This window comes from Arachis ipaensis, chromosome B6 (genome assembly GCF_059453495.1).
Source record: "Arachis ipaensis isolate K30076 ecotype BB chromosome B6, ASM5945349v1, whole genome shotgun sequence".
In the NCBI taxonomy this organism is placed as follows: Eukaryota; Viridiplantae; Streptophyta; class Magnoliopsida; order Fabales; family Fabaceae; genus Arachis; species Arachis ipaensis.
In genome coordinates, this window is record NC_142441.1 from 76,832,675 (window position 1) to 76,846,516 (window position 13,842).

General features: G+C 40.8%; 1 non-coding gene across 1 annotated transcript; it reads left to right on the top strand.

Annotated features, from left to right (window-relative positions):
- The first annotated feature begins 10,799 nt into the window (after positions 1-10,799).
- Positions 10,800-10,906, top strand: LOC148561409 (small nucleolar RNA R71). Its single transcript, XR_015887167.1, has one exon. It is a non-coding gene; the product is annotated as a small nucleolar RNA R71 (small nucleolar RNA).
- Positions 10,907-13,842: the final 2,936 nt, after the last annotated feature.

Below are 13,842 nucleotides of genomic sequence, written 5' to 3' on the forward strand. Positions count from 1 at the left end.
CTGGAACTCACTACTGCCGTAGCTGAGGTAGTAAATTTAATAGCTTCCCGACATCTGAGAACTCAAAGTACCCCCACAGCTGCATGTTGGAAATCAAAAGAAGAGCGTGGCATGAAGGAGACACTAGAGACCCCGGTGGACAATGAGGAGCATGGCTTTGTACTGGAACAAGTAGAAGAAGCCATGATAGTTGTAGAGGAAGAAGTGGTTGAAGATTTAGGAGCTGCTGAACCTCCGTGGGAATCAAGAGCCATAAAGGATTCCGCTGAGAAATCCGAAACTGATGTCAAAGAGGACAGTGCACAACCTCCATAGCATATACTTTGTGAAAAATTGGACGGAACAAACCAAGAAGTTGATTCCATGGGCAGTGACAATCTTGCCTCAAGCTCTCCTAGTCACGAACTCACATCGCAACTGAATTCCTTGAGCCTGAAGAACCTTATCCAAGTAAATACGAAGATGATGTCGAGGTAGATTTCTCTCAACCTCCAGCTTATGACTTAAGTGATGAGGAAGACATTGAAGACTTTGATCAGGACACAGATGCATGCCAAGAAGTTTGCAAAGAAGTGGAGGAATTCACAGAAGATTACAAGGGAGTAGAGCTTACAGAACCACTGGAAACACCTATCCCAAGGCCATTACCTCCTAATACAAGCTTCAAGTGGGTACAATCTATAACCTTTATCTTTACTTTTCCACTTGAATATGGTTTGTTTGAAATAGATGGCCAGCTTAGAGCTCTCTGCGGCTTTAAGAGTAAGAGGAAAATGGCTCGCACTCAGAGCTGGTGCACAAGGTTAAATAAGGTTCCACGCTTCAACTCGAAGTGCACGGAATGGCATCATGTTCAATTGGATGGGTCACGGAAGACATTTGGTCATCTTGGTGAGAATACAATTTCTAAGCCACCCAGATGGAAAAATATAGATCAAGACGAAGGCGGATTCAAAAGCAAAGTTTGGGATCCTGGAATCTATTCTGACATTCATCACCCCGGGAGCCTGAGAATCTGTTTGAAGCTGCTCAGAAGCTTTACATGCCTAGTTTGGGACCCCGGAGGCTGTTGGCATTCAAAACATTGGTGGAGATTTCTGGATGAGTTTAAGCATAAGCCACCATAACAGGAAGCTCATCCAACGTCCAACTTAAGGACTTTAACAAAAAGTGCTAGGTGGGAGACAACCCACCATGGTATGGTCGTTTCTTTTTCAGTCTTATTTCATGTTATTTATTTTTATTCTTTTTTTCAATTGAACCTGAATATTATTCATTAGCATTGCATACTGCATAATTGCATAATTGCATAAAAAAAAAGCGTGCGACTCGACCGCATTGCACATGCGATCGCGTCAGTTGCGAATACCACCTCCCACGTGTCCGCGTCATTCACGCAGCCGCGTGATCTGGATATCGGGATAAAGATCCAACGCCCAGAAAGTTGGGCTAGAATCGTGCGGCTGTTGTGCGTTTCGCACAAAACGACCCAGGGACGCGACCGCGTCCCTTGCACAACACCCATGCCATGCGAATATCATAGCACCCCAGTGGAGACAGAGAGTTGCGCTGAAACGACGCTGGAATTGTGTGTTTTGCACAAATTCCAGCGACGCGGTCGCGTGCCTCACGCGATCGCGTCATTCATCCTTTTACCCATTCTAGGCGATCGCGCCACCCACCCGATCGCGTCAACCCCCATTCCACCCTAGCCACGCGATCCCGTGGATTCAAATTCATTAACCCCCCAGTGACGTGAAACCCTACCCTGTCGCGCCCCCCAACCCCTTCTTCCTTCCCTCTCTTTCTTTTCTTTCTTTTCTCTTCTTCCCTCCACCACCCTGCCACCGCCGCGCCCAGCCACAGCCACCAAGCCACCATCACCGCCGCTCCACCCACCACCAACACCCTCACCCCTTCCCTTCCTTCCTCCTTAACACCTACCCCTCCCATTACCCCAAACAGCAACCCTTGCCACCGGACAGCCGTTCACCACCGTGCCAACTGCAATCACCGCCGCGTCAGCCACCACCACAACCACCCCCCAGCCATCTCTCAGTCCCTTAGCTTAGTTCATATGCCTACCAGGTTCCGCCAAATGCCACTCTTATTTCAATTCGCAGTCAATTGCATTTTTTCCATTTCTGTTTACATTTAGGCTAGTTAGAAATGCATGTTGTAGTGGATTCTAGGTGGTTAGGTAGCCTAGGATGTGGTTAGTGGATTTAGGCCTGTTTAATTGCGCTGTTCTTGCTACTTATTTTCTAATTTTCGCAAATCTGCTGTTGCTATGATCTAAGTACTGTTCATATGATGTTCTTACTGTTCATGCTGCTATTGCGACTGCTCTTTAATGTTCATATTATTCATATCTATTTGCAGTTTATTTTAGTTTATATGAACTATTCTGCTTGCTGTTTATTTTCCAGGAACATCCAATTTTAGCCGGAATGCTGCCCAATTTTCTGTAAACCATTTTTATTCTCATTCATGTCTTGGTTTTGGCATTTTCAATTTTTCTTTCTTTAGCTTTCACCAACCCAATTCATGAATGCACGGGCCAGCATTCTTATTCCTTTTGTTTCCCCGGTTTATAAATCACATTATTGATGATTTGATTTCAAATTTTTGTTAGTGATATATCTATATGAATCATCAACAACTTGATTTCCTTGCTTGAATATGAGTTGTGTGTTGCTACAAATTGTGAAATTCTTGTTACTTAGAAACCAATCATCTTGCCACTTACTCTGACTTTCTTTTTACTAACTCACTAATTTTTTATTTCTAACCTCTTTTTCAATTTAAAACCACTTTTAACTTTCTAACAACCCCTCTGCTTTTTGACTCACTCTTCACTTTTACTTTTTAACTCAACGCATGTTTATGGTTTTTCCTAATTAACATGAATTCTATTACTTTTTGGATTGAAATTTCTCATCTCAGCTTTTTATTCCTGAACCAATCCAAAATGCACAATTCTTCAACTCATTTAATTATTCTACTGCTCCTTTGCCACTATGTGCTTATATTGTTATTTGCCTACTTATTTCCCTATTTTTATTATATCATAGATTTCTGTTTTTCAGGATGTTTGACACCCAAAGAAAAGCAAAAGGAAAGGCAACGACTGGCAAACGGAAAAGAGGAGAATCCTCTATGTCCATCCTGGACATCATGCATGATGACTCCTGGCGGGAGAAATACTTTACCCCGCAGGAGAAGGCTGACCAGCTACTCGCTGCCACTGATCCCATTAAGTTTGCAAACAGATATTGCGAGCTGAAGTATCCGGTGTTTGCAACTTCTAGGAACCTGTACCTGGAGCAGACTCTGAAAATTCCGGAAGAACTCCAGCAATACACCTCCGATCAAATCAAACAAAGAGGCTAGTTCTTCCTGGAGAGAAACCTGACAGAGCTCAATGCTTCTTGGGTAAGAGAGTTTTACTGCAATTACTTTAAAACTACCCTAGATGCAGTGAACCTAAGAGGGAAGCAGATACTGGTCACTGAAGAGGCCATTGAGGATATTCTACAGCTTCAGCCTAAATCCGATCAGCTTGATGGTTACCAAAAGGCTGAGGAGGACATGCGCTTGATGAAGTTTGACTGGGATGCGGTCAAGGCAAGGATAGCCCTTGACCCGACTGTCCCATGGGTCATGGGTCAGAACACCACCATGCCTAAGGGAATCAAGCGAATATACTTAAATGATGAAGCTCGGCTTTGGCACCAGATCCTGAGCAACTTTGTTATACGGAGCTACCTGCCGCTATGATCACCCTCTTCTGGTGTGTGATGGAGGGTAAGGACCTGTACCTGCCACGATTCATCCGGTACTACATGGCCAGGGTCCACGTTAGAGGCACTCTCCCCTTCCCATATCTGATTACCCAGCTCGGACGTCGAGCTGACGTGCCTTGGGAGGATGCTGATGAGAAGCCACCAGCTGTAGAATACAAGAAGATTATCCCTCACAGCAGGAACTTTTTGGCTTTGGGCTACAGACCTCCATTCCTCACTGCCCCTGATGAGACAGCCACACCTTCAGCTGGCCCCTCTTCATCTACTGCTACCCCAACTACCACCACTGCACCTCCACCTGCCTCAGAGCCAGTTTATCACCTCGTGCACCGCCTATTTCAGTAGCTAGACCAGATGGAGCGCCGCAATCGGCGCCGATATGAGAGATCTGAGTGTCACAGCAAGCGACGCTATGAGCACCTAAAGCTTATGATACGGTCTGGCGGCGACATCCCCTCCAATCCTGACACACCATCAGAGCCATCTGAGGAGGAGGCGGATGATCATGAGACGGAGACCCATCCACATAGAGAGGCTGAGCAGGCAGGCCCGGAGCAGGCTGTATCACAGCAGGAGGAGCCGCATCAGATTCAGGCTGCAGACCCCGAGGTTCCTATACAGTGAGCACCTCCTCTGCAGCAGGCAGATCCTCAGACCACCACCACAGAGACTCCAGCCACCCATCCTTCCAGTGATGACACTTCTTCATATCCTGCTTGAGTGAGCATCAAGGACGATACTTTATTTTAAGTGTGGGGAGGATGCCATCTCTGGCGCTTTTTTTTGGTGAACCACTACAGACTCTTTTCCGGTGGCGTCAAGTGATTGAGGGCAGTGGTAGGCCATACCGGGTAAGGAAGATTAAGCGCTTCTTTTTGATTGCGACCATTTAACGAAGGACTCTATAGATGTCAGTCTATGAAAGGACTTAAGACAAAAAGATTCCCAGGTCTGTCAGTAATTCATTCTATACTTTGACTTTGTCTGATAGAGTGTGCAGTAAGCCACGGCTTTGGACTTAACATGAAGCTATTGAAAAGCAACTCCACAAAAAGATTAATTGCTTCCTTCTTACTTACTTTGAGGCCTACGTAATTTAGACTTGGAAGAAAGACTTGTAGTGTAGCACTCGAGGAAGTTAGGGACCTCAAGAATGAGTTCTTGCTCCTGAACCTATTGGTATAGTGGCTTAACGCTCTTCTCCCGTAGCTCTCGTCTATCTTACCAGTCAGCCGGCTCTATATTTTTATTTTGTTATTTTTCTGTATTTTGATCTTTATTTTTATTTCTTAGTACTTATATATTGCTCTTTTCATGTATTTCTCCTCTATTTCTGCATATTGCACTTTAGTTTATATTTTAGCCAGTTAGTTTAGTTACAATTCTAACTTATTAGTTATAGAATATGTGGATTAATTAGTATAGTTTATCCTTTTAGTATATGATAGTTTGGTTTAAATTGAAAATAAAAAGGAAGTAAACTAGAGACTTTAACATAAAAACAATCCACACCATGTATATATAGCATTACATGTTAGTTAGTTAACAACATTTCATTAAGGAGAAACACTAAAACTTTAAAGCCACCCTAAGGTTTACATTGAGAATAATGGGAACTCTTAATTTTTCACTTGCATGACATATATAACTGAGATATGATTTTTGAGCTAGAGAACACACAGCCTGTGAGTTCTAACCTTAATTGTATGGTTACATTTAAACCATAATATTTTATTCCTGTGTGTTTCGCCCTTCTTTTTTATTCTGATGTTCTTTACTTTGTTTTAAACTATATGTCTAATTATAGAATATAGATACATACCAAGAAAGTGATTGAGGCTATTGTTTGATTCTAGCTCACTTATCCCAAATTAGCCTACCTTTTACATCACCCTTGTTAGTCCCCTTGAGATTTTAATCCCCTCTTGTTCTATAAACCACATTACTAGCCTTAAGCAGAAAAACAAAATAAAAATCCCATGTTGAATCCTTGGTTAGCTTAAGATAGAAATTGTGTATTGTTTAAGTGTGGGAAACCTTATGGGAACATGGATTATAGAAACAAAGGTAGAAAGTTAAAAAGAATTAAGACATTTCAAAATAAAAGTTTTGGGAAGCATGCTCATGTGAATCAAAACAATTAAATTACCATGTGCATTAAAAAAAATTTTAAAAAGAAATTTTATTTAAATAAAGGGGATACAAAAATCCCCAATTGCAAAATAAAAGGAATCAATGCACATGGGACAAAAGTTAAAGTTAATATATGAGCTTGCAATACAAAGTGAGAAAATTTGGGTAAATAGGCAAAGAAACCTTTGAATTACAAAATATGTATGTTAGGTGAGATCTTAGACTAATCAAGGATTCACTTATTAGCTCACTTAGCCTTATACATATACCCTTACCTTTACCTTGGCCCCATTACAACCTTAAATAAAGACCTCATGATTTTTGTATGTCTGTATTCTATAATTGTTGATTGGTTAGATGAAGAACACAGCTATAGAACGTAAGGATAAAAAGAAGAATAAAGTGATCAACCCAATAAACACTGAGTGACTAGAGAGTAAACACAAAATCCAGTGAGGGTTCAATAGCTCATCAACATATATCTCTGCTTAAATTGTTAATTGTCTTGCAAGTTTATAAAATGTTTTTCTCTCCCATCTCAATTGCAAAAGTACTTTAACATTATCTAGGGCTTGGCTATGTATATATGATTCCTTGAGAATGTGAATTAATTCAACTACATGTAAGTTTTATATACAAGTGAATGACAATTAGAATTGCATGATTCATTTAGGTAGTTGCATTTAGAATAGATTGCATTGCATGAGATTCCACCACTTTAACTTTAACCTTACTCTTTATCTTGGATTTAGCATGAGGACATGCTATTGTTTAAGTGTGGGGAGGTTGATAAACCCATATTTTATGATATATTTTGTGCCTAATTTAAGTGATTTATTCAATCCTTCACTAACTTATTCATGTTAATTGCATGGTTTTATTTTCCCTTCCTTATTATGTGAGATATGTGAAAAACATGTTTCCTATACTTTAAGAATAATTATTTTAATTACCCTTTATTACCATTCGATGCCGTGATTTGTGTGTTGAGTAGTTTCAGATCTTCTAAGGCAAGAATGACTTAAAGGATGGAAAGGAAACATAAAAAAAATGGAAGGAAAGCACAAAATGGAGTTTCAAAAGAAACTGGTAGCGACGCAAACGCGGGGACGACGCCGCCGCATGCCCAGCGCGAAGAGAGCGCGACGCGAACATGTGAATGACGCGAACGCACGCCTTGAACAGAAGCAGATGACGTGGACGCATGACCGAAGCGAACGTGTGATAAGGAAAACTCCAGATGACGTGACCGCGTGACCCACGCGGATGCGTGACAGAGGCCACGCACCAGAAATTACAGAAAACGCTCCCAGCGATTTCTGAAGCCCTTTTGGCCCAGATCCAAGTACATAAACCACAGATTAGAGGTTATAAAGTGGGGGAATGCATCCATTAAAAAGGGGAGTCTCTAATTATTTACTTTTGATGATTTAGATGTAGTTTTTAGAGAGAGGTTCTCCCCTCTCTCTCTTAGGATTAGGATTTAGAATTTTTCTTGCTTTCATGATTGTCCCTTTTTATTAGGTTCAACTTTCCTTTTTATTATCTTCTCAATTTAATTTATGAACTTTTCTATGTTACAGATAATTCTCTGAATTAATGTTATTTGAGGTATTTCAGTTTATGATCGCTCTCTTTTATTTATATTACCGTTACTTCCAATCTGAAGATATTTTTATTAGAGTAGATTTACATTTCCCCTTTTGTTCTTGGTTAAGAAATCAGTAACTCAGGAGTTATCAAACTAAATGTGATCAATAATTGTTATCTTTGCTAATTGAATTGAACTTCAATAATTCCAGTCCTTTCTTAGGAATTGACTAGAACCTGAAGATCAGACTAATCAATCCACTTGACCTTCCCTTGCTTTAGTAAAGGTTAACTAAGTGGGACTAAGACTCGATTCTCATCACCATTGATAAGGATAATTAGGACTGGACTTCCAATTTCTCATACCTTACTAAAAGTTTATTTTACAGTCATTTACTTATTTTAATTGCAATTTAAATTACTTGCTCCTTACTTTCAAAACCCCAATTTACAATCTTCATAACCAATAATAAGAACATACCTCCCTGCAATTCCTTGAGAAGATGACCCGAGGTTTGAATACTTCGGTTATCAATTTTAAAGGGGTTTGTTACTTGTGACAACCAAAACGTTTGTACGAAAGGATTTCTGTCAGTTTAGAAACTATATCTACAACGCGATTATTTTTATAAAATTCTTTACCAGTAAAAATCCTAACGTCAGCGTACCATGACACAAACTCAAGTGGCAAGCCCCAATGGTTTTTGCTCTCTGAATGACACTGGTGTGCCACGGCTGGGGTTCAAGTGGCACGCCCAAGTGAGGAATAGTGGATGGCGTGCCACGCCTTCGACACCAAGTGGCACGCCCTATGTATTTGGCCTCCTTCACCCTCTCTGAAAACTTATACCAGCGTGCCACTCCTAGAGGCTGGCGTGCCACGCCCATGATCTTGCCTTGATTTCAGTTGCTGGCGTGCCACGCCTCAGCCTTCAAGTGGCACACCATAGTGAGATTCTTGGGTTAGCGTGCCATGCCTTCGACATCAAGTGGCACGCCCAGCCCTTGCTTTGGCCTCTTTGTGCATTGGCGTGCCACGCCTGGTCGCTCAAGTGGCACGCCTAAGTGAGATTGAGAGCCTGGCGTGCCACGCCTTCGACCTCAAGTGGCACACCCAGTCTTCAATTGCCTTCAGCCCCTTCTCTGGATTTTTGTACCTGCGTGCCACGCCATGCTGCTCGAGTGGCACGCCCATACTTTTGTAGACTCTTCAAGCTTAGCGTGCCACGCCTGGATCCTCAAGTGGCATGCCCAAGTGACTTTTTGGAACTAGCGTCCCACGCCTTCAATACTAAGTGGCACGCCATAGTGAAGGTTCCTCCTGGAGTGATGGGTTGGTGTGCCACGCCCCTTGGCTCAAGTGGCACGCCCATAGTAGCTGATGGCGTGTCACGCCCCTTTTGTGTCCTCCATTGTTGCTCTTTGGAACTTTGTACCAGCGTGCCACGCCTAGTTCCTGGCGTGCCATGCCCATATGCATGCTTGAACTTCTCTTGTGGAATTTAGTACTGGCGTGCCATGCCTCACTCCTGGCGTGCCACGCCAGTGCATTTTTGTGGCGTTTGCTCCAAAGTAGCACGCCAGTTTCACACGCCCAGCTTCTTTCTTGCTTTCTTCCCATTTTTGATGCCTTTTTCACCTGAAATTAAGCACAACTCATCTCAAAGTAGTGTACCATAATATTCATCAAATAATGCATGAATTGTACTGATCAAATGAGATTTATGCTCTTTTATGGTCCTCTTTATGCAAGAAAGAAGGGTAGATGATGCAAATCATCAGCGTGAAAGGCAAAAAAGCATAGCGACGCGTGCGCATACCTGACGCGTACGCGTGACACGCGAGGATGACCAGCGACGTGTACGCGTGACTGACGCGTATGCGTGACATGCGCCACGTGCAAAAAACTCAGAAAATATTGGGGGCGATTTTGGGCTGAGTTTGGACCCAATTTTCGGCCCAGAAACGTAGACTAAAGCCAGGGGACACGCAGAGACTCGAGACATTCATTCAAACAACTTTCATTCATATAACTTTAGGTTTAGATGTAGTTTCTAGAGAGATAGGCTCTCTCCTCTCTCTAGGTTTTAAGATTTCTCTTAATTTTAGGTTTATTTCGTATCAATTCCAGGTTCAATGTTCCTTTAATTTAGTTTCTCTTCTAGTTTTATTTGTTCTATGTTGCTACTTTAGTTTATGAATTCTCATGTTTAATTTGATTTTCTATTTAATGCAATTTGAGGTATTTCATATTTATGATTACTTTCTTCAATTTATGTTATTGATGCTTTCAATTTAATTTAGATTTCTCTCCTTTTGGTTTTGGTTGAGTAATTAGAGACTCTTGAGTTATCAAACTCCTTTGTTGATTGATAACTGATAGTTGCTAATTGATTTGGATACCTCTAAAGCTAGTCTTTCCTTAGGAGTTGACTAGGACTTGAGGAATCAAATTGATTCGTCCACTTGACTTTCCTTTATTTGGTAAGGGTTAACTAAGTGGTAGCAATGGATAATTCTCATCACAATTGATAAGGATAACTAGGATAGGATTTCTAATTTTCATACCTTGCCAAAAGCTTTATTAGTTATTAATTTAATTCTCGCAACTATATTTCCTTGTTCCTTATTTCAAAAACCCAAAATGATACTTTTTCATAACCAATTATAAGTAACACACCTCCCTGCAATTCCTTGAGAGACGACCTGAGGTTTAAATACTTCGGATTTTTTTATTGGGTTTGCTTTAGTGACAAACATATTTTTGTATGAAAGGATTCTTTGTTGGATTAGAAACTATACTAGCAACGAGGTTTTATGTGTGAAATTCTTTACTAACAAAAATTCTTCCAACCTGGGTTGTATGTCTTGGAGTTTGGATCATATGGTGGTCTAGGTGGATTGTTCACATAGTTAGCTTGCTCCCATTCACATTCAACTTCTGGTGCTTCTCCTTCTTGTTGAGGGGCTTGGGCTTGAATGGCTGAAACTTGATTCTTCTCCACCTTCTTGGTTAAGGCTGCTAGTTACGCAGTGATCACTTTATTTTGGGCTAACAAAGCATCCATAGAGTTGAGCTCCATTACTCCTCTCTTCTAAGTTCTATCTGAAGCATAGAAATACTCATTCTCAGTCACAGTCTCTATGACATCTATGGCTTCTTCAATGGTTTTCTTATTGTTGAGTGAGCCACCTGAAGAATGATCTACTGCTTGCTTTGACTCATATTAGAGACCTTCATAGAAGATGTGTAGTTGCACCCACTCATTGAACATATCTGGTGGACATTTCCTTGTCAAGTCTTTGAACCTCTCCCAGGCCTCATACAGGGTTTCACCATACTGCTGTCTGAAGGTTTGCACCTCAGCTCTTAATCTATTGACACTCTGTGGAGGGTAGAATCTTGCTAGAAACTTGTTCAAAACATCATCCCATGTGGTTAAGCTCTCCTTGGGAAATGCTTCCAACCAATTTACTACCTTATCCCTGAGTGAAAAAGTGAACAAAAGTAGCTTGTAGGTGTCAGGGTGTACACCATTGGACTTTACAGTGTCATAAATTCTCAAGAATGTAGTGAGATGTTGGTTTGGGTCCTCTTGAGCACCCCCTCCATATGAACAATTATTCTGGATAAGTGTGATGAGTTGATGTTTCAAATCAAAATTGTTAGCATGAATTGTTGGCTTCAGGATGCTACTGCCACAGTTTCCTGGATTTGGCTTGATGTAGGAGCCTAAGACTCTCCTCTCTTGCCCAACATGATTGCCAACTTCCTCTCTAATATTCACCTCTCCCTCCATAGTAGTTCTCAGATCTTTCTCCACTATTTCCTCTCCAACTATGCCTTTGCCTCTTGCTTCCCTCCTTAATCTAAGGAAGGTCCTCTCAGGTTCACTATTGAAGGAGGATGAAGTTTCTCCCCTTTTACCTATCATACATTCAACAAACAACAAGCTGAGGGCAAGTGAAGGAATCCATCTTGTTGAAATTAGTGGTTAGCTTGGTTGATGCAATTGATTAAATAGTTAATAAAGTAGTAAAAATAATGGAAGTACAAACAATGAATAATCAAAACGACAGAAGTAAAAATGAAACAAACATAGAGAAGAAGAAAATTAAAGAACTGAAAAAGAAATAACAAAGTAATTAAAATGATTAATCTAGCTCCCCAATCAATTTAGTCTTTGTCAAATTCAAACCAATCCCCGGCAACGGCGCCATAAAACTTGATAACTGGAATTCACTCCCCATATAAAATGATGAATCCGTTGTTTTGGCAAGCGCACCAAAATTATCGTCAAGTAATAACCCACAGTGAAGTGGGATCGTATCCACAGAGATTGGTAGATTTGAGCAATTTTAATTAATTGGTGAATTAGTCAAGCAGAGCAATATAGAGTGTGATTGCAGAATTGTAAACGAACAGGAAAGTAAATGATGCAAAAGTAAAGAGAAGCAGTAAAGTGCAGAAACATAAATGACTTAATTGTAAATGGGAATTGGGATTGACAGAATGTAAACAAAGCTATAAAGAATATGGAAGATAAGAATATGGGAATTCATTAAGATCAAGAGATGTTGTTCTCTTTGGATTAAATCCAGCTCATCTCATATTCAATCATGCAACTCTTTGATCTCTTGGCAATCATGATTGATTGAGCCCCAATCCCTTGGTGACTCAATCTGTCAAATCTTGATAATCAGCCAATTTCTTGGTCTAATTGCTCATGAAGAGAGATATGCTTGGTCCCTTATTATACCACACATCCTTGTAGATCTAGAATAGAGGGTGGATTATATGTCACCATATCCAATCACCAAAACCCAGATCTACTCAAATGTGAAAAGGGATTTCAAGCATGGTTTCATGTTTTCTTTTCCAAGGTTCCCATGAAAACCATTTTGCATTCAACCTCTTTTGTCAAGAGGATTGAAAACTAGCATTAAAAAAAAATCCTTCTAGCAAATTGATGAGCGGATAATTTATACGCTTTTTGGCATTGTTTTTATGTAGTTTTAGTATGTTTTAGTTACCTTTTATTATATTTTTATTAGTTTTTATCCAAAAATCACATTTTTGGACTTTACTATGAGTTTGTGTGTTTTTCTGTAATTTTAGATATTTTCTGGCTGAAATTGAGGGATCTGAGCAAAAGTCTGCTTTAGAGGTTGAGAAATGACTGCAGATGTTGTTGGATTCTGACCCTCCTGCACTCGAAGTGAATTTTTTGGAGCTACAGAAGCCCAATTGGCACGCTCTCAATTGCGTTGGAAAGTAGACATCTTGGGCATTCCAGCAATATATAATAGTTTATACATTTCCCGATATTTGATGGCCCAAACTAGCATCCAAGCTGGCGTTTAACTCTAGAAATGGCCTATGCACGTGTAAAGCTCAATACTCAGCCCAAGCACACACCAAGTGGGCCCCGGAAGTGGATTTCTGCACTATCTGCACTTAGTTACTTATTTTCTGTAATCCTTAGTAACTAGTTTTAGTATAAATAGCACTTTTTACTATTGTATTCGCAGAGAGTTTTGGAACACATCTTATGCGATTTTCACATTTGGGAGGCTGGCCATTTAGCCATGCCTAGACCTCTTTTCTCTTATGTATTTCTACGGTGGAGTTTCTACACTTCATAGATTAAGGTGCGGAGCTCTGCTGTTCTTAATGAATTAATGCAAGTACTATTGTTTCTCTTTCAATTCACACTTACTTCTTCTCCAAGATATGCTCTCGTACTTAATTCAGTTAAGTTAGAATGAAGGGGTGACCCGTGACAATCACCCACTATTTTTGTTACTCGCTTAGCCAATATCCGCGTGCCTGACAACCACAAGCGGTCTACATGATGTTCAATGTAGTCATTGGACGACAGCCGGAGTATATTCTCTTGGGTCTCTAATCCACGGACCAAGTCCGTGAGATTAGAACCTTCATGGTATAGGCTAGAACCAATTGGCAGCATTCCTGAGATCCGGAAAGTCTAAACCTTGTCTGTGGTATTCCTAGTAGGATCTGGGAAGGGATGACTGTGACGAGCTTCAAACTCGCGAATGTTGGGCGTAGTGACAGTGTGCAAAAGTATGGAGAGATCCTATTCCGACGCTAGTGAGAATCGACAGATGATTAGTGGTGCGGTAGCTGTGCCTGGTATTTTTCATCCAAGAGGATCATACAGCTTGCCATGGAAGGGAGCACGCATGATTGGATGAAGACAGTAGGAAAGCAGAGGTTCAGAAGCAACAAAGCATCTCCAAACGCTTATCTGAAATTCCTACCAATGAATTACATAAGTATCTTTATCTT